Raw genomic sequence first — 22383 nt, 5'->3', positions numbered from 1 at the left:
TCGCCACATGAGGCCAGGCATTATCGTGTACCAGGAGGAACCCAAGATCCACTGCAGCAGCAAGGGGTCTGACAATGGGTCCAAGGATTTCATCCTGATACCTAATAGCAGTTAGGGTGCCATTGTCTGTGAAAAGCACATGGTGCCAGTGGGCCATGGCATACCTGCCAATTCTGGTGATTAATGGAAAATGCCAATTGAGCTCCACAGTGCCGTGCAGTGAGCACAGGGCCCACTAGATGATGTCAGGCCCTCAGGCCACCCTCATAAAGTCTGTTTATGATTGTTTGGTAATCAGAAAGTAACAGCTTGTCTCCTGGAATCTCCTCCATGCTCTTGAGACTGTGTTGGGAGACACAGCAAATCTTCTGGCAATAGCACGTATTGATGTGCCATCCTGGAGAATTTGGACTGCCTGTGCAACCTCTATAGGGTCCAGGTATCACCTCATGCTACCAGTAGTGACACTGACCCTAGCCAAATGCAAAACTAGTGAAAAACATTTAGAAAAGATGAGTAGGGGGAAAAAATGTCAGTGGCCTACACCTTTAAAACCATTCCTGTTTTGGAGGTTGTCTTATTGTTGCCCATCTAGTGCACCTGTTGTTAATTGAACTAACATAAAAGCAGCTGAAACTGATTAACAACCCCCTCTGCTACTTAACTGACCAGATCAATATCCCAGGAGTTTATTTGACTTGATGGTATACTCTGATTAAAAAGTGTTCCTTTAATTTTTTTGAGCAGTGTATATTTATGTAAAGGAAAAAAAATGTTTTTTTCCTTTTCAGTTAGAGTGGGTGATGGGTAAATAGGAATTCCAGGTATGGAAATTTTATATAATTTTATAGTTCCAGTTTGAACCAATATAACTATATACAGTATATATCATACCTGGCCGATGCCAGCAGAAGCTGGAAATCAGTGAAGTAGACACCACTACTCCAGTGATCTCCAATAGCTCCAAGTCCTATGCCAAGTGGCTGCTCTCCTGCATTGTGAACACAGGAGATCTGCTGCTTAGCATGTGCTCTAATCAGAGAATGCTTTGTGTTTTGTGATGTCACTACCCTGCTACCATGCAAAATGTGTATGAGCAAATATACACCTCCTATGAATCGAGGTTTTTAAACTCTTTACACTTACTGATATTATTGTTTACAATAGTCTGACCTCATTCTCATATATCTGTACTGTAAAAAGTTTATTGTTTCTCTGGTAAGGGTTAATACTGCGGCGGTTAGTAGTCGCTTTTTGCTGAATAAAGCATATAGCATTACTGGGCATTTTAAATACTGCGTATAGTAATTACATACAATAATGGCGGTTTGATGTGTGCTTGGCAGTGGCTGCGTTGCCACAATAAACCTGTAGTCGTTTGTTATAATTTACTGCACATTAATTGCTGCTGTGTGATCCGCACACTATAAGCTTTATGTTCAATCTGCTAATTACTCTATGAATGATTCCCGAAAGAGGCGTGATCACTTGCTGACTGTCCTGAATTTCCAGGGTTTCTCCGGGAGTTTAGGTGTACTTTGCAGAAAGTAACACACCATTGCAGACAAGTTGCAACCCTGGAGTGTTTTTATTTTGTTTTTTTCATCAATTTTATTTTATTTTTTTCCAAACTAAAGTTTACTGAATAAAAGTAGAGGGAATGGTACATAGTGGAGGGTGGGGTATACAAAATCCAGACGGGATACAATGTGAAATACGTATGGTTTCAGCATGTCAAATAACAAGTAATTATAACATAGTATATAAAATACAAGCCATAGAGGATAAAGAAACAATTGTGCTATATGGTAGCAGGATATATGGAATCAGGATATTCTGTACTGAGATATATACTTGGTGAGGTCTATGTAGATATGTTTATACGCATACAAAAATATGTACACACACACACACACACATCTAGATCTGTGTTCAATTGTATAATTTGGTTTTGTGTTAGACTTTGTTTATGGGTTGGCTGTGTCAGATTGGTTATATTAATTCACTTTTAAATGAAATAGGGAAGCTGTCAGTGTCGCCGATGGATCTGTCTTCCTAAGCCCACACGTGGCCTGCATGGTTGAGCCCCAGAGGCCAGATCATAACTGTATGATTTGATAGGTATCTGGATTTTGAGAAAAGGTAGAGCTCTGTAAGGTAATCTTATGTAGTTGGGGGGGTGATGTGAATAGTAGAAGAAAGCCAGGAAAGGGAGTAGGGAGGGTCATGGGGGGGAGGACCAGGGGGTGGGGAGAGGAGAGAGGGGAAAAGAAAAAACATTTAAACTGGGGGGGGGGGTAGTGTATATACGTATGAAAGTGGATTGCTAGTAGGTGTATGTACTAAAGTTAACTGTTCTGCCTATGTCTCTTGAAGGTTTAGTTCCAGAACGTTATTGTGAGTTTCTGTGGACCTGGGGTGATATACAAAGTTCAATGTGCCGGATCGATTCTAGTCACATGGGGAAATTCCCATTAATTGGCTATATTCTTCAGACGCTTTGAAATATATCCACCCTGCCCATGTAGAGGAGAATTTAGAAGGAGAGTCCTTTGCCACAGATATTCGTTCTTCCATGTCTGCTATCTTGTTTATACGTTTGTACCAGTGAGATAGGGAGGGGGTAATTTTTTTTTTTTTATTTGAAATGTTCACATAAAAAAGTATTGATAAAGACAAAAAAATAAAATTGAAAAAAAACAAACATTACCAGCCATTTAGCAGGTTGGACATACATTGAAAAATGCCTGTCGCCAGTAAAATACAATCTTCAGCAATAGCATTACAATTAATGAAGGATATGTTCTCGCCCCATACCCACCAACCCAGCAACAGCGGTAAACTAAAAAAAAAAGAAGACAGCTCATACAATATTGACCAAATGAAAGTAACAATGTCAGGACTGCTCATAGTAGGTCTAAACATATAAAGAAGTGAATACAGGATCACTAAGAATGGCAAGAGGAGTTAAATAATGCATCCCTTATAACCCATGGATCGTAAGCAACCTCAGTCCGAAGTGGTGGATGTTGAGGAGAGCCATCCCAGACTTTGTCAAATTTACGAAATGCACCTCTACTGGAATATGTAGTCTTGTAGAATGGAAAAGCCTTGTTCACTAGCGACCTCCAGGCCGCTAACATCGGTGCCGACTTTTATTTGTATGATAAAATAATCAATTTTCTGGCATAAAATAGTAACAGTAATAGTAAGAAAAGTGTTTTATAGCATTTGTGGGAGCAGAGAGAGAGAGAGAATCCACTAAACTCAATAGGCAAACCTCAATGGAGGGAGCTACAGGAAAAGTCGTAACCAAAGACAGAATTGTTGGATTGCTGGCTATTCCAAAAATATGTGTAGAAAATTAGCATAGGAAGAGGAACAGCACTAGCAGGAGGAAGATTAATTCATGTATATACTGGCAAGCCTGGCTGGAGCGAAATATATCCAAAGGAGAAATTTGGATTAGGTGATCTTAGGCAGACACTAAACAGGTAAAAGGGACCTCCCAGATATCATCTCAGTCATCTCTATCTAACCCAGGAGCAGCAGCATCCCAGACTGACATGCATGGACATAGGAGAATATTGGTTTCTGAAAACAAGCTTTTGTAAATAGTGGAAAGCACTTATTTACTTATTATAGGTACTTATATGTCCCCGTCAATTTATGCAGCACATTACATATACTATATATTGTACATTCACATTAGTCCCTGCCCTCAAGGAGCTTACAATCTAAGGCCCCTAACTTACATTTATACATACACATATTAGGGCCAATTTAGACAGGAGCTAATTAAGCTACCAGCATGTCTTTGGAGTGTGGGAGGAAACCAGAGTACCCAAGGGAACCTACGCAAGCACAGGGAGAACATGGAGAACAACTCTAGGCAGGTAGTGCCATGGTTGGGATTGGAATTGCTGACCCTAGCGCTGCCAGGCAGAAGTGCTAACCACTTACCCACTGCGCTGCCCTTTGGTCAAAAGTTTTTCAAATAGGTTGGTATTGGCAGGTGGTACAATGCTTAAGTTCATCAAAAGGTAAAAGGGTCCCATGGCTCATCACATAATGGATTGTCTTGATTCCAAAATCAGTCCAGATAACCGGGTCAGTAGAAGTGCCCCAAAGTAGGTTTTTTCCATAGTGGAGGATGTGGGTATACCATAAGGGATGCATGATTGGTCCACCCATGGACAATACCCCAGGTCTTGAGGTCTGAGCGCATACAGCATGTCAAGCTATTGGGAGACTATGGACCTTTGTGGAGCAGATGAGTTAAGGCCTCATACGATCCTAGAATGCCATTTTGATGCTGGGATTTCTATCCTGCCATAGGAAAGAAGATAGCAGCTTATTCCAGTGCCCATTTGAGTGGCAAAGAATTAGATATGACTAGTGTTAATGTCCTGGCGTTTTTTTTTTTTTTTTTTTTATATATATAATTTATAACAGGAAGTAAAGGAAACAGATTTGTTTTCGACCTTTTTGCATTTTTTTATTTGTATATTAAAAAATATAGAAGCCCAGAGGATATTAAAGCGGAATTTTACCCCTACATAGCTAGTTTTGTTTTTTATTCCCTGATAACTGTTCCTGTATTGAAGTAAAATATACATAGGCCATGGAGTTGAAACCAATGTTGTTTGTCACTGTGCTCCAGTTCCTCCATCTTGGTCCAACACCTCGTGCATGCACAGACACTCTGTGGGATCTACATGAGCTGGCAGAGCTGCATGATTTACATGTACAAAGATGCCATCCAGCCGCCCCAAAGAATGACAGGGACTTTCTGATTTCTGTGCATGCACTGGGGTTTCACAGGATCCCAATGCATGGGGCTGCCAGGTCCTATAGATCATGTGTACAAGTGTGAGATGGCGCTGCTTAGATCAATTATGTAAGAGAGGGGAGGATTCAGAGGAAAGAAAGCAATACTTATGGGTAATAGTCTGAATTATGTGCTGCCAAAGAAAGCTCTATCTGTCTTAAAAAATGATATAGAATTCATGTTGGTACACTGTTGATTTGATAAAGTAATTGTCACTCAAAGTATCACAGCACTGAAAAGTGAAAATTGGCCTTGACAGGTAGGAAGTTTAACATGCTGGTATTGAGGTGGTTAAACATCCTAACAGTTACTTATATCTCTTAGGTACTCTAGTAGTGAAGATTTCTGTGCTCCAGTACCAAAACCATTATGGGTAGGGGGGGTTCTGCTTTCCTTGCAGGAGGATCTAAAACACCCTGAGTTTTATGAGAACACCCAAAACTCCAAGGTGTGCCCACAACAGGGATATAAATTATGGCAGGGGGTTTTAAATTCCAGATTCCCCAAGATAGAGGAAGGCAGTGTATAACAACTAGCCCTCACCAATAACATCTTTTTTGGATAAAGTCACCCTTTAACTTCCCCGCAGTAAATTCTCATCATTTGTTAATTGTATATCTATATAGGTTCTCTTATTTCCAGAACAGCTGGAAGTATTGTAAATTCAAACCTCATTAATCTTTGTAGTGGAAAACCTGAGAAAAATTAGCTTCCAGTGTTTCTGCTTTTAATTGCCTATAAAAGTTACATACCGAACAGAGATGACAATTTTTCTGACAAGCAGCGTCAAAGGGGACAGAAGGATGTGCTGAATATAGTAGGGAAGGTTAGAAGGCATCTTCCCACTCCGTGTGGTTAGAAAATTAATCATCCATGCCATCATTCCACTAATCACTTATTTAAAAATTCAAGTAGCCACCAGTTCAAAAAAGGATCAAATATCGGGCTTGCGTTTAAAGTGGATGTAAACCTTCACATATACCCAGTGAAGTGAACAGCCTCGGATGATACACAGAGATAAAACAAATCTCCCTGCATACGTTTTATTTGTATATCTGCTGTCTTCAGCTTTCCACACTGCTTAGAAAGTGAACATTGTGTTAGAATTATTTATTCCTGTTCCAGCACTGGATGTGGAGTCTTGGCATACACTGTGTGACAGCTGATTTGAGTAAAGGCACATACCCCCCCTCCACTTACGCAGAAAGAAAAACGCAAAGCTTTTATCTCCTGTGTCAGAGAACTTGTCAGAAGTTATCATGCTGATAACAGAGGAACAGAGCTGCAGAAAGACACGGGACATAGGGCTTTGGAGAGAGATAAGTAAACACTACAGATATATGTGCTCAGGTTGAATTTCATGAATGGGGTTTACATCCACTTTAAAGCAGACGTATCGTCAGATGTTATATTAAACAACAACTCCTGCAAACATGTTTTATTTTCGGTTAGTCTCTATTGGGTTATTATTGGTGTCTGTTCCTCTTTTGGACAGGAAGCAATAGAAAATCTCCCCAATGGGGATACAGACAAAATCCGTACACTATATGGACAAAAGTTTGTAGAGAGGTGACTATCACTCCTACTGCTTGTTGGACATCCCATTCTAAAACCCTGGAAATTAATATAGCGTTTGCCACCCCTTGAGGTTCTGCCTGCGTTTACTACCCCTTGCCACAGCTGCCATTCATCTGGAAAGGCAGTCCACAAAATTTTTGAGGGCGTCTATTGGAATTTGTGCCTGTTCAGCCAAAAGCACATTTGTGAGGTTAGGTACTGATATTGGAATGGAAGACCTGGGTCAAAACTGGCATTCAAGTTTATTTCAAAGGTGTACAGTAGGGTTTAGATCAGGTCTCTGCAGACCACTGATGTTCCTCCATACCAAACTCAACGAACCATGTCTTCTGGAACAGGAAAGGACCTTCACCAAACTGTTGCCACAAGGTAGGATGTTCACAATTGTGAAAGGTTACCCTTCATTGGAAAACCCAGAAGGCAATCACAGTCACAGACAAAAAATAGAACCTAACAGACATTTTCATTGAATTCTAAATGTAACATTTTTCCTTCTCCAAATTAAGATGTTTCTACTTTCATCCTGAGCATGCCTTGAGCATTCCTGGGGTCTACAATCAGTCCCTTCAGAGTTATAGATGCTATTGTTAATAGGAAAATTTAGATTTTTAACTAAATGTTGAGATTGCGCCACCTCTGCAGAACTCCAGACATGTAACCTTACAGGGACAATTATACAAAGAGCATAGGATTATGATCATTTAGTGTCCCATGTTCCCTGACTAGTTTTACCATTTCCCAATACAGTGCATGTGCAACATGGTTGACATGCTGTGTTCAAGTAAAAAAGGAGAAGCCTATTGTAGAATATCTTGGGTTTTCGAAGAAAATGCACCAGTTAGATACAGCTAGGATAACTTTTTTAAATGTAGATTCTATACCGAATAAAATGGTTGTCTTGTAATAGTAAGTATAGATTTCACCTGAGCTTTCATATACCTGCTGCTTCAAATGTGAAATATTCTGTTTTATACAGAAGTTTGTAAATGTGCTCTCTAGTGGTTTTTCTTTATAAAAGAGGATGTGGTTACTACTCTTTGCTTAAAGTGGACCTAGCATCAGATATATTTTTTCATGTTAAGCGAATGCCTGTTTAATTGTTACCTCTCTAAGATATCTCATAACTCCCCCTAACAAAGCCTCCATCTGTTTTTCTCTCCAGAAGGACAAAATCATATTTGTTCTGGCATTATCCGTCTACTTTCTGGACTGGGATCCCGGCATAGAGATGACACTCTCATGTCAGTCCTGGTGCCTGAAATTTAAAGGGTTGCTGTTTATTTAAAAATTTTAGAAATATGTTTATACAGGCTTCCTTGTAACTGAGATAAACTCAGCCTTTTAGAAGATCTGCTGTAAGACCATAGCTAAAGACCTTCATCTGGAGAGAGAATCAGTAAGACACAGTCACTGTGCAATTCTACAAAACAGGAAAACAGAGCCTGCTTTTTATTGTGTAAAAATATATGGCTGCCTCCATGTACATAGGTATTTGAAAACTCTACACAGGAATAATGTCAAAGAAGACACCCAGGATCCTGTACTTCTAAGGCTAGCTCACAATTGGCTGGTCAGGGTTAGCGAGGTTGCATTTATGATTTACATTTATGATCCTACTTTAAAGCTGTGTATAGTATAGCAGACAAAGTTTCATGGTTTTTCACATTGCAGGCTTTAATATGGACAAGAAAAAATGAGGAGATAAATGTTTGTTTTATTGCTTTGCATTTATCCTTTAATTTGATATGAATACCATGTTTTTCTCCTGCGTTACTCTTCACACACTTTCTGACAGCGCCGTTGCCTAAGAGGCCGACTTTTGGCGTCTTTTCTGCCTGCTTAAAATTCTGACATATCGCCAGCAGATTTTACGGGTGTCCATTTTAGACAGATTTGGAATGGCTTAGAAAGTGCATCCCTAATCAGTACTTTTACTTCTGCAGTATGTTCATTAGTGCTAATTCCAATTGCAAAAGCATTTTCTTTAGTTTAATGTGTTTTATATTCCTTCATTGTTACCTCAAGTCATTTAATTTTATTGCATTCCAAATCTGATTTCAACAGGAACTATCTAACAGCGCGGTACAGTCCCATTTTCAAGGCAGGTAATGAAATTCTGACACATAAAGAAACACTGCAGTAAAAAATAAACTGATTCCTCGCAGTTGTAATAAGCACAACCTACCTTACCATATGGCTGCTTTACCTTGATGTCTCAGATTTTTATTCTACAAGTCTACAGGTATTGGAAGAAGCTGCCGGGTTTAAAGGGAAGGCCATTTTGACTTAATAGTCCAGTTTTTACCATAAAGAGACACCGATACCTGCCTATTCATGTATATATTCCAGCAAATTATACTCACCAATATGCCTCTCCAAGGCTGCAGTCCATCATGGTTAAGCCCCGGTTGGGATCTGAAACACGTAATCTGCCTAGTAGACATGGAGCTCCGTTTTACAACCGTGAGCACACTGCCATCTGAGTTCCTCAAGCCTGTCCTTTGCATCAAGATCCTCTGTACTTTAGGAGGACTTTGCGTGATTGCTGGCTATGGCAGGTCTAGTTACGAGTGCAAACAGTCCCCATAATATGAAAGTGCAACCATAATTTTTAACCCTTAAAGTTGTTTGATGGGCTAATTTGCACCTGTTGCTGTATTTGGAAGCTCCTTTTTTGAACTGTACCTGAATGCTTTTTCAACTGGTTTCCCCTGGTGACTATGATAAGCCTGTGCATTATGGAACAACTGTGAGTGCATTTTTTTTGTCGCAACATTTCGGCATTATCACACTTATTGCAGTAGTGGTGTGCCTGATGTCATGCCCATTACTTTGAGTGGAACTGGACCTGTCTCTTACTGTTAGTGTCTACCTCTATTTATACGTTTGGATTTTGCCATAGGGCTAGAGGGCTCTGGAGTTGCGGGTGCTCATTTGGATTAGGCGTTTTACTATTTGTAAGCTCTGGTGTCAGATGGTGCTGAAGCTTACCCATGTAGATGATATCACTCTCCCCTCCTATGAGTGTTCTAGCCTCGAAAGTGACTGCTCAGGCCCAATCACTGCCACACGGGGAAGCCACATGCTCATCCATGCCCTGAAGCATCGCTCCATTAGCATAAGTAAGGGCTCAGCAAAATCAGAGAGGAGGAGAAGCAGCACAGATGGGTAATGTTAACATTCTTGAGGGGGGGGGGCTATCAGGAGGCAATGCCATTTTAAGGTTTACATTTTATTTTGGCCCACTTGGAGGGCAAAAACAGCTACATCCAAATGATTTTCATTGATTTTAGTTCAGCATTTATTGTAATCTTACTCATGATACTTATTGTTAAACCCAAATTATTGGGGTAAGTCCAACACTTTGTGATTGGATGTTAGATTTCCTTACCAATAGGCACCAGATGGTAAAAATTGGAAAATACAATATAAAAGTTGGAAATAAAATCGCAAGAAGGGAGCTTTTTAAGGAAGAGGAGACATGCTATGTCTCTTCCACAATAAAACAAACTTACCTGGCTGTTCATAATCTTCTATTGAATAGTCATAGAGCTGTGCATGCATAGCCCAGGCTACGTTCTTGGCACGGTGCCAGTGTTTCAGGATGAATGACTCCTATACACATGCAGGTCAACCCCACCGGTCAATGAAGAAGAAGGAGCCAGAGGAGAGAATGTCAGCAGCAAGTGAGGGATCCACCAGCTGAAACAGTATTCTGTTACATAGTTACATAGTTAGTGAGGTTGAAAAAAGACATCAGTCCATCCAGTTCAACCTATGATGTGTGTGTGTGTTTGCTTTTAACCGTACATTGTATACCCCTGTATGTTGTGGTCTCCAAGGTGCCCATCTAATAGTTTTTTGAAACTATCAATGCTCCCAGCTGATACGACTGCTTGTGGAAGAGAATTCCACATCCTTACTGCTCTTACAGTGAAGAACCCCTTACGCATTTAAGGTTAAACCACCTTTCCTCTAGTTTTAGTGAATGGCCACGTGTCTTATTGTATCTCCTCTCTCTGAATAGTTTGTTCCTTATACTAGGGTCTCCAGTACAGTATTTGTACATTGATATCATATCCCCCCTCAATCGTCTCTTCTCCAGAGAGAATAGGTTCAGTGCTTGTAGTCTTTCCTCATAGCTGATGTCCTCCATTCCCCTAATTATTTTTGTTGCCCTTCTCTGGACTCTTTCCAATTCCAGCACATCCTTCCTGAGGACTGGTGCCCAGAACTGGACAGCATACTCCAAATGTGGCCGGACCAGAGTCTTGTAGAGCGGGAGAATAATCTCTTTATTTCTGGAGTGAATCCCCTTTTTTATACATCCCAGTATTCTGTTGGCTTTGCTTGCAGCGGCTTGGCATTGCATGCCACTGCCAAGCCTGTTGTCTACCAGTACCCCCAAGTCCTTTTCCATCCTAGACTCACCCAGAGGTTCCCCCCCTAGTGAGTAGCTTGCTTTCTGGTTTCTGGCCCCCAAGTGCATTACTTTACATTTTTCAACATTAAACCTCATCTGCCATGTAGTTGCCCACCCCGTTATTTTGTTCAGGTCCGCCTGTAAGGTTTCCACATCCTGCATAGAAGATATTGGCATGCTTAGTTTAGTATCATCCACAAATACTGAGATTGTACTAGATATCCCCTCCTCTAGATCATTTATGAATAAATTAAACAGGATTGGTCCCAGGACAGAACCCTGGGGGACCCCACTTTCCACACCCGCCCAATCCGAGTACTCCCCATTAATCACCACCCTCTGGACTCTCCCCTGGAGCCAGTTCTCTATCCAGGTACTCACCCTATGGTCCATACCTATCTTCCTTAGTTTGTACAGTAAGCGTTTGTGGGGAACGGTGTCAAAGGCCTTTGCAAAGTCCAGATACACCACATCCACAGGCTTCCCTTTATCTAGGTGGCAGCTCACTTCATCATAGAAGGTTAATAGATTGGTTTGGCTAGAATGATTTTTCATGAATCCATGCTGATTACTACTAATAATACAGTTTTCATTACTAAAGTCTTGTGTGTGGTCCCTTAACATGCCCTCCAAAATCTTGCAGACTACAGATGTTAGGCTGACCGGCCTATAGTTACCCGGGATATATCTCGCCCCTTTTTAAATAGTGGTACCACGTTGGCTTTTTTCCAATCAGCTGGCACCATACCCGTCTGTAAACTATCCTTAAAGATCAAGAATAATGGTCTGGCAATCACCTGGCTGAGCTCTTTCAGAACCCTCGGGTGCAAAACATCCGGTCCCAGTGATTTATTTATGTTAAGTTTCTCTAGTTTAGTTTTAAGTCTATCTTCTGTTAGCCATGGCGGTATTTCCTGAGGTGTGTTGTTTAGTTCGGCCTTACAAGCTAGGTTCGTGTAGCCCCCCGATTCTTTTGTGAAGACTGAAGAGAAGAAATTATTTAACACTTCTGCCTTTTCTCTGCCCTCAGTGGCCTGTTGACTTTAGTTCTGCTTTAAGGGTTGGTTCACACCAACCACATGCTAAAATGTGTGCCGGTTAGTGTCCCCTGTGTACAGACAGTGCTATGTGCTGTTGCAACGTAAGGCATCATTTACTTTTTTTCTTGTACTTTATTATTATAATGTAATTTTACATTATTAAAAGTCAAGTTACATTTTGGTGACATGTAGTGCATGCTTATTTTTACGCATCACACACCATCACACATGTACGGCGTGAACAAGGCACATAGAAAAATTTTCAGTATTAGGGACACCTTGTATATTTTCACAAAATCTGCAGGCCAAAAAAAGTCCCCCTTACATCACAGTCCCTGTTAGATTCTCATCAGGGGTCCCCATCCGAGTCCTCTTTACATTACAGTCCCTGTCACAGTCCTTTTTACACCACTCATGTCAAGGTCCCCATTAGAGTTCCCCCTTTACATCAGGGTCCCTATTAGAGTCCACCCTTATGTCAGTAAACCAATTAAAGTTCCTCCTTATGTCTGAGTTTCCCCTTACATCAGGGTCCCTATCAGTGTCCTCTTTACACATCAGTCCTTATCAGAGTCCTTTTTACATCACTCAAGTCAAAGTCCCCATTAGAGTTCTGCCTTTACATCAAAGTCCCCATTAGGATTCCACCTTAAGTCAGGGAACCCATCCAAGTCCCTCCTTACATCCGAGATTACCCTTGGAAAGTCACTCCCTACATCAGGGTCTCCACCAGACTCAATGTAACATCAAAGTCCCTCCTTACATTAGCTTCTCCATCAGAGTCTCCCATTACAGAGTCTGGGTGCGCTTTGGTTGAGTTGAAGCGGAGACCATAGGACCTTAATCCTCAATCTGTGCAAGAAGATTTACCACTAGCTGTGAGCTGGAAAAAAATCATGTAGAGGGCTGGATGTAGCCCTCAGGCCGTAGCTTGGAGACCCCCTGATCTCTGCAGATCGACGCAGCTCATCTGGCATGGTCTGCACAAGTCGTTAGGTAACATTTCTATGTCATTTCACAGTGCTCACCAATTAGCAGTCCTTAGGTAAATGTATTAGTCAGTTTGGTATGATTATAATGACTAATTACAGCTAGCATACAATGTACTTAAATATATATATACAGTAGGTGTGCAGAACAACTTATATAATGACAATGGTATATATGTCCTCATGTGGAGACTAAAACCCTACTAGGATGCAGATAAGCGGACTGCGGGGGGTTAAACTGTCATATTTTTCAGAAGGAGAAGGCGGTTGGATAACAGGCCTGTTCCTGGAAGATGATACAGCATTAAAGATTCATTACATTGTATTTGATGAAAATTATTAGCAATGATAGAAAAAAAAGCTCTACTTCTTTAGGGGATAGCTAATCTGCCACACTGTTACAGAGGCTGTAGCTGCTACAGGAAGGCTTATATTTATGTTGTAATAAGGTGCTTTAATTTTATAGTAGGATTTGTGAGAGTGATAATTCACAGAGAAACGATGGGAATACAGTCAGGAGCAGCCGGGATACCAGCAGCCATTTTTAGCGTTCCCTTTTCACAGTGTGTGAGGCTTGCAGGAGCTCAGGTAAGAGGCTACAATGCAATGATATATAGAGATTGGCTGAGATGATGCTTGCAGCACTTAAAGTGTATCTGAACCCAAAAACAAAAATGTCTACCATCTCTTAGATGTGGTGGCTGCATTCATTTTATTTTTATTTTTTTTTCTTTATTTTCACCTAGTGATCCGACCAGTAAGTCTGATGTTTTTTTTTTTTTTTTCCATAAACAATTTTTATTGAAAGAACAAGAGAATAGTGCATGACAAGGATACATGCCATAGTCTTTACACAGAAAAAGAACAGGAAAAGATAATTAAACATACTGGGTTTCTTTTTTTGTTTTCGCTTCCATTCTTTCTTTTTTTTTTTTTCCTTCCTTTACCGCCCTTATTCCTTTATGCCATAACATAAACAAGGTAAAGCGGCAAGATTAGGATACTGGAACTTGGTATTGTACAACAGACCAGAAACTGGGGTGGCATGGTGGGAGTTAAAGATGCAGCAAAAATTTTTCCCAAGCCCAACCAGTCTCTGGGGTAAAGCTCTTGGGCCAGTATCAAAGACCGAGCAATATAAAGGAAAGTATAGAGTAGAAAAGAGAAAGAATTGAGGGAGTGCAGAGAAAAAAAAGGGGGGGAAGGGTAAGAAGTAGGAGGGGGGGTGGGGGGTAGTGGAAATGGGGTAGAAGTCCCCTCCCTGCAAAAGCTTGCACCACAACTATGTGTTAATATGGATATAATGCAAGGTCTCCAAGTTGTAGAGAGTATTGGTGACCAACAGTTTAACTTGGAAGCAGAAGAGATTTATTTGGAAAGAGTTTTGTAGTGATTGGAAGCTTTAAAGTGATTCCAGCAAAGCCAGGTTGACCTGACCTTTGTCAGACTGTCTTGGGAGATATGGATCAACTCTTCCATTTCCTCTATTTTGTTAATTCTGTTAAACCATTCCTTAACAAACGGAATGCGCACAGAGCGTCAATGAGTCGGAATGCATAGTCTGGCCGCATTGAACAAGTGCATGGCTAGAGATCCCTTATGTTGTTTTTTCGAAATGGTTGTATGGTGTAACAAGTATTGTTCTGGTATAAAGTCAAGTGTATAGGTTGTAATCTTTTTCAGGACATCATGGATCATGTTCCAGAAAGGACGGATCCTGTTACACTCCCACCATATGTGTAATAAGGTGCCTGCTTCTGAGCCGCATCGCCAGCACACATTTGGAACTGATGTTGAGAATTTATATAGCAGTGTGGGTGTTCTGTACCAGCGTGATCTAGTCTGAGGTTTTTTTTTTAACTTCCTTTAAAGTGTTACTAAAACCAGGACCCTGCATTCTCTATATCTGGTCTCCCACAGTACTAAATAAATTTAGTAAATATAAACTGCTAAACACTTTTTCTCATCAGCAGTATATAGCAGTCTTGTGACTTCTATCAGTGTCTGGCTGAGCACTGGTTAAAAATTCTCCTTTGACTCCTTTATGGCTCCAGGACCCCTGCCTTCTGTCTGGACCGTGCTTGTTGCTGCCTATGGCAGGTCTAGTTACAAGTGCAAACCTGTGCCCTGTGCTAATCATATGCACCCTCCCAAGAAAAAAAAAAAAAAACAAACAAACTCTCTAGCGATATACATCAAACTGAGCATGTGCAGAGTGCCCCCAAGGCTCTGTTCTATCAGGAGATGGATTAGGGACAGTGGAAGAAGGGAAGTATAAGTAAAGACAGAATAAATAGCCTTTTTACACAATGTAACCTCTTAGGTTCCTCCTGATAGAACAGCCCATTTTCGCTAAAATTTTTATGGACATGAAGACTCTTATTCTTGTTTACCACTAATATACATCATGGCTCATGTCTGATCTGCAAACATTTTGGCAGGTAAAACATTTTACATGTGTGTTTTCACCCTGTATTTAGCTGCTTGGTTGGAGTTCAGCTTAAAAGCAATACAAATATTTTGTTTGTGAAATGGAATGTTCAATTGCCAAATTCCGTTACAAACAGCAGCCTTTCAAGTTAGTGAAATAAAACCAGGAGCAATGGAGACATGGAAGAAGTGACCTAATTTCCATTCATGTCCCAAAGCTATTCTCTCAGCCTCTCATGGCTGTTATATTGTACGTTCGGAGCTCTTGTATAGTGCATATATTTACTCAAATTTGAGCCAAGGGACCATGTAACAAAGTTTTCCTGGTAGACCGTCATCTATGCGTCCTTCTGGAGCTCTGTGCCAGCAAACATCTGTGCGTGTGAGAACATGTACAATAAGAACATACTATTCTATAGCTCTGTTTATCCCTCCAATGTTAATGTCTTGATTGCGTCTAGAGGCATCCTAAGCTGGACACCGCGACTAATTCATTCACCAAAACGTAGAGTCAGAAGTGGCCCTTGGGGACCCTAACTGCAGGATACACCCACTGAACTCAGATGCAGTCTTCAGTGATGACAACTTGAACATCTGGTATCAGTTTTAATATACAGGCTCTGTCACTTAGTTTAGTAGCTGGATTACCCTAATTGTCATCTGGATTTTATTAATCAGACATTCGTAGCACCATTGCTTCATATTAGAAGTTCAATAAGTAATTGAAGTGGACATTCCAGTAACTTTACAGTATAAGTCTGGATACATACATTCCTGACATGTTACAATGTACTGCAACAGCACCATTTGCTGATTAGGAAGCCATCCTTAAACATTCTTCAAGAAAATGTGGTCACATGGCTACAACACTATGTCCCCTCAGACTTCCACCAATCCTTGCTATGTTTACATCAGCCCACGTGGTAAAATGTTATAGTTTTTTTTTTTTTTTAACTTTGCACTTCTGCGTAAAATTTAAGACATACAACACAGAATTATAGTGTGCCCTTGTTTTGAGTCTGTGTTGATCTATGCAGTGTTAGTAAGAGAGAAGGCAGCCACACTTCACATTAAAAGCCATGGTTAAAGGTTTAATGAATAGTCCGGTACAAGACAGACCACCGATTCTCTGCCTGCTAATGCGTTTCACTCACATTGTGCTTAATTGTAAAGTAGGGGTTCTGTTCAGATGAATGCAGGTCAAAGGATGTGGTGTGTATGAGCCCAAGGTCATGATCATTCAACCTGCCCAGAACCCTTGCATGCACTCCCCAGCTGCAGTACACACTCTCGCCTTCCTATTCCTTCTCTTATCCCCCTATCTTTCACCTACAATTCTTTGTTAGCCTACCTGAAGATCACGTGAACATCCACCTGGGTTGCTTGCTATCGCTTTGTAGCATGCGTCTATAATACCTTGCCATAATGGATATGTGCAGCAACCCTTGTTGTTGACTTTAAAACTAACAATGGGCACGATGGACTCATGCCTTTCGATTTTGGGGCTATTCTAAACTTAGAGTCTCATCATTTAATCCAGCTCCCTGAAGAAGAGGGAGTGTGTCTAACCCCTAAAATGCATTGGCTGTTTTGTCTTGTTCTTGCCGTGAATCAGTTTTACCATGAAAAGATTTTGGGCTCTGTTTCTCTTGTTTTGGCGTTCTTTTTAAACTGTTTATACACAGCGGTACAAAACCTGGCATTTTAACCCTTGCACCTTTATCCCAAACTAAAAAAAACTGCTTTTAGAAACACTTTAAAGCCAAACGCCAGGAATTTCAAAAAATCTACCGCTTGTCAAACTCACCCATTGAGTTTGGTAAACAGGCTGGCAGGTTTAGAGAGACATGCTTACAGTGGAAGCATCATGGGCTGGACAGGGAAAGTCAAATGGCCTGGTGTGACCCTGGGGCCGCAATTTTCCCAGGTCTGTTCTACAGGGTAGGTAGTATAGGTGTTGGAAGAAGGGTGGGAGCAGTTTTAGGATTAAATAGTTCAAGCCTGGAATTCTACTTTAAATAATAGTAATAGTAGGAGTGTGGGCATTTGAAGTGCTTTTTTTACTGCGTTTATCTAAAAAATATACTTTTTTACAATTGATCTGTTCTCATTTGCAATGTATTATGATAACATTTCATTCTTATGTTCTTTTGACACAGATTCTGCAACAGCAACATAGTAATTTTTAAAGGAAATGTAACAAACAGTCTATGGACAAGCTGCGCTGACGTGCAAGAGGAAAACATCTGTTCGGTAAAGTTTGATTTATATTTTATAATTCTTTTTTTATTCAGAGCTGGACAGTAACTGGAATGTAAAAGTCACTGAAATGATTTCCATTAGGCAAAACACCCAGAAACCACTCTAAAGACTTTCAGGGCAAAGCTACTTTGGCGTCGTTCACACTTACTGTATATCAACTAGAATTAATTTTAATTTCTATCAGCTATGCTTATCTTAAACCAAAGACTAAATATGGTGTGAGTGCGTGTGTGTGTATATATATATATATATATATATATATATATATATATATATATATATATATAGTGTATTCAGTATCTTAAAAAAGTGAGTACACCCCTCACTTTTTTGTAAATATTTTATTATATCTTTCATGTGACAACACTGAAGAAATTGCACTTTGCTACAATGTAAAGTATTGAGTGTACAGCTTGTATAACAGTGTAAATTTGCTGTCCCCTCAAAATAACTCAAAACACAGCCATTAATGTCTAAACCGCTGGCAACAAAAGTGAGTACACCCCTAAGGTAAAATGTCCAACTTGGGCCCAAAGTGTCAATATTTGTGTGGCCACCATTATTTTCAACCACTGCCCTAACCCTAATGGGCACGGAGTTTACCAGAGCTTCACAGGTTGCCACTGTAGTCCTCTTCCACTTCTCCAAGACAACATCACGGAGCTGGTTGATGTTAGAGACCTTGCTCTCCTCCACCTTCTGTTTGAGGATGCCCCACAGATGCTCAAAAGTGTTTAGGTCTGGAGACATGCTTGGCCAGTCCATCACCTTTAAGGCTCTTTCACACGGCCGCTCCGTGTGTCCGCGAATCATCCTATTTTTTTGCGGATGATTTGCGGACATAATGTAAGTCTATGGCATTGCGGATGTCAGCGGAATACCATCTGCTGACATCCGATTTTCTTCCTTTCAGTTCTGTTCCATTTTTTGGAACGGAACAGAACCCTATTTTTTCATTCGTTCAAAAAACGGAAAGGAAGGAAAATCGGATGTCAGCGGTGTCACCCGCTGACATCCGCAATGCCCATAGACTTACATTATGTCCGCATATCATCCGCAAACGGATGGGATGATATGCGGACATACGGAGCGGGTGACACAAATGTCATCCGCTGCGTGAAAAAAAAAAAAAAAGTCCCGCAGCGGAGCTTTCACACAGAGCGGCCGTGTGAAAGAGCCCTAACTCTCAGATTCTTTCGCAAGGCAGTTGTGGTCTTGGAGGTGTGTTTGGGGTTGTTATCATGTTGGAATAATGTTCTGCGGCTCAGTCTCTGAAGGGAGGAGTCCGTTCTCTGCTTCAGTATGTCACAGTACATGATGGCATTCATGGTTTCTTCAATGAACTGTAGCTCCCCAGTGCTGGCAGCACTCATGCAGCCCCAGACCATAAGACTCCCACCACCATGCTTGACTGTAGGCAAAACACACTTGTCTTTGTGTTGTCCCATGAAAAAGATATAATAAAATATTTACAAAAATGTGAGGGGTGTACTAACTTTTGTGAGATACTGTATATTTTTTTATTTTTATTTTTGGAATACAATCTGCATATGTGAGTTGAATATCAATATGTAGCACAAGATGTCCAATGTTATATTTATTACCCAGAAACATTTCTGCTGTGTTCCACTCTGTATTTGTTTCACTTTTTTACTTGAGCTTTACTTTTTCCGACATGGCTGGACCCTACCCTGTCATTCTGCCATCCCATGTGTTTACCTTGGTGGCCATTACCAGTCATTGGGCAGAGTTGCCAGAAGCATAGGCAAAGCAATTTGGACGTTTTGAGAATGCCAGGTTGAATAAATGCATCGGGCAGAGCAGGAGGTGACGTATTCCTGCACAGTACTCCCTGAAGTGACGTATATATACGAAAATCACATGAGTGGCCTGTGAAGCAGTTATTCCAGAGAATACAATACTGCTGTAACCTTTGTGCAGGGAAAAGCACTAAATTATGTGAGTGGTCATTACTCATGTGTTTTTTTGGGAGTTTTAATAAAAGTGATAAAAAGTTTTACAATATTAGGTCTTTCCTTGTTTCCTCCATGGTTACCTTTATTATATCACCAGATACACTGGTGAGAGGAGATAATTCTGGCTTGAGAGGTCCTGGAAGGTGGAATCCCTTGTGGCATTATAAGCACAATATGACTTACCTTATAGAGGTAGTCATGGCAATCTGGCGAGTTCTCTTGGGCGGAGGTACAGGATCACACATGGGATTCATGGATAGATTATTGTATTAATGATTAATGAGAAAATGTGCACAGCACTGAGCACTTTTTTGGATAGAACAGCTTAAAGCAACACAAACACTTTTAGGATATTTTTTTTTTGTTTTTATGAGATTTATTTGATATTTGATATAAGCACATATTGGCTCTGTATAAGTGGTAATGTATACAATTTTGCCTTATGTCCTATAGTTTCATTTCACATTATTGCACTGTGTTGTGCGCTGAAAAAAAACCCAGACAGGTTGCATTTTTACTCAGCATGTTGGGACATACTTCGGCACATTGCATAGAGTTAAATAAAAATGTCATTTTTTTAGATTTTTTTTTTAAAAGTGAACAGTGTGATGCTTTGTAACAACAGGGCATAACACGCACTCACTGGTATGAATGACTAAGGGAGCTCTCTTTTCACAGCAGAATAATAGCTGTTGGAGTTTGCGAAATTCAACAAAAGTCAGACAAAAGTGAAACTAAATCAGGGAGTGGCACAAAATAGGCATTTTGGCAGTTTTATTTCATCACGTTTAGCATTGTTTTTGGGAAGCATAAGAAACAAGAGATGACCATTTCCATGAATGGCATTTTGTCATTGGAATACTGTTGGCATTACTGATGGAAATTGTGTCGTTAGCAGTATGACTACTGATGGGTGTGACAAAGTTTGCTGCATGCTGGGGTATTTCCGATGAATACTTGTAGCATGTTTATAATGATGGAAAGGAATGTGTGCTGGTTATGATCCATGGCAATGCTAATAGTGGATGCTTTAGCACAGTTTGTGGTGTAAATCAGGGATGGCTGTAGATGTTTTGTTATTTTCTGACCAATTTATATAGAATATTGCAACTGACATATTCTTGCTAACAGTGTTTGTTGAAACAGACAGTATTACCCAATGGTAAAGAAATATGGTTAACCCTTTTTACTTAGGGGTATCGTAATAAAGCAGTGAATGTGACATTTACAATCACTGCCGGTGTATTTACTTTGTACATAAGTACTAAAAAGTAGTCCACATTATAGTAATAGTACCCAAAGAAAGTCCTTAAAAAGTCCAACTGTGACCCTTCTTATATTATAAAGTAACTCACCAAAAGTTGAAAAGGCTCTGTGTAGGTTTTTCAAAGGGGTCTGTTATTGTTGAAGAGTGCTGGCATCTCTTTTACCATCATACCATGAAGAGAATATTAAATTTGTTCATAGTGTAGTATGTTATTTGAATATTTGCAAAGCTGATAGGAGTAGAGCACCTGTGATGAGAACAAACATAAAATTCCAGTGCTTCACTCCATTATCCCTGCTTGCAGTGCAAACTCACCAGATAATTTAATCCAATGAGCCTATCACCATCACATAAATGCCATAAGGGGTGGATCGACTTCGACATCAGTGCCCCAAGGGTCCCAAACCATGTATAGCTGGGAAACCATCAATCACTCTCACTGCATTATGATGCCCAACAGAACAGTCCGCAAAGACTTACCTATGTGGCCTCCCGCAAACATCCGGAATTGGACAGTGGGTTGGTAAGACTCACCTGTATATCCACTTAGTGAAACCGTACTTTTATACACTCTAGTCCAGCATAACAGAATACATTTCCTGTAGCTGCTTCTCTGTTGATCGTAACAACAGCTCCCATACTACCTGCATAATCCTGCTATATGTAGTAGAGGTCCAGCCAGCCCACAATTGTAGTCATTGCCTAGCCATTGCCATTGATCAATGACATTATCAGCTGGATATAATTTATGGCTATGTAGGAACATTATCCTGACTATGGAACTTTTTTCACTGGAATATGTATGCCATCATGTCCAAGACCATACACATTTTTTTCATCATTCATAGCCAGGCCACAGGCTAAGTGCAATAATTGGTCTATGTTTACTTGCGATATTTTCTATTCATTCATACACGGGTATTCCATGCAGACTTTGTATTGCACATACTCCACTGCGTCCGGACGCTATCCTGTGACTTTTTTGTTTTTGTCATTTTTTTCTTTTTGCCATTTGCCATTTGTCCTCACGTGTCTTTCAGTGTTTATTGTTGTCCGTCTTTTATAGGTGATGCATATGTGATAATAGGTTATGGCACGTGTGCATACTGTGTTGTCCCATTTGCTACTATGTTGTTGAACATATGTTTTTAGTTCCAACAATTTTCAATAAATTAGTGCACTTTATTCATTTTACACCTGTTGAACTTGCCTAGTCATTAACTTATTTCCTATACCACTTTGGGGCTTTACCCCCAGAGGTATACATTTTTGTTTTTTACCTATATGCCCACAGGTTATTTGGCAAGAACCTTACAGGCAACACAGTTTTTTTTTATATGATGGTAGTGTTTCCCCATATTTTACTTTTTTCTGCTCATTGTGAAACGTAACCACTGTGCTGGGGCTTCCTGTAATAAAAAATGGTCACTGCTGCTCTCTCTCCTTTTGTAGGGTAATTGGTATTTTCTCCACCCCTTCCTGTAGCTGTTTGCAGGCAGCCTGTAGGGGACAGGACATTCTGGGTCCCTCCCACAGCTTTACTCTCTGCACGGGCTGTGTACAGCACAGTGAGTTCTGCTTTAAGGC

At 40.4% G+C, this 22383-nt stretch overlaps 1 protein-coding gene across 1 annotated transcript in view; it reads left to right on the top strand.

The window, feature by feature from the left end:
• The window catches only part of KLHL29 (kelch like family member 29), a 1145580-nt gene that overhangs the window by 142261 nt on the left and 980936 nt on the right, over positions 1-22383 (top strand). Inside the window, exon 2 of the mRNA XM_082249639.1 lies at positions 17451-17544. The gene's annotated coding sequence lies outside the window, so the exon portion shown is untranslated. The remainder of the gene's footprint in view (positions 1-17450; positions 17545-22383) is intronic.

This window comes from Pelophylax lessonae, assembly GCF_965119305.1.
Source record: "Pelophylax lessonae genome assembly, chromosome: 3".
In the NCBI taxonomy this organism is placed as follows: Eukaryota; Metazoa; Chordata; class Amphibia; order Anura; family Ranidae; genus Pelophylax; species Pelophylax lessonae.
Note: the sequence above shows the minus strand (reverse complement) of the source record. Positions and strands in the feature narration are given on the sequence as shown.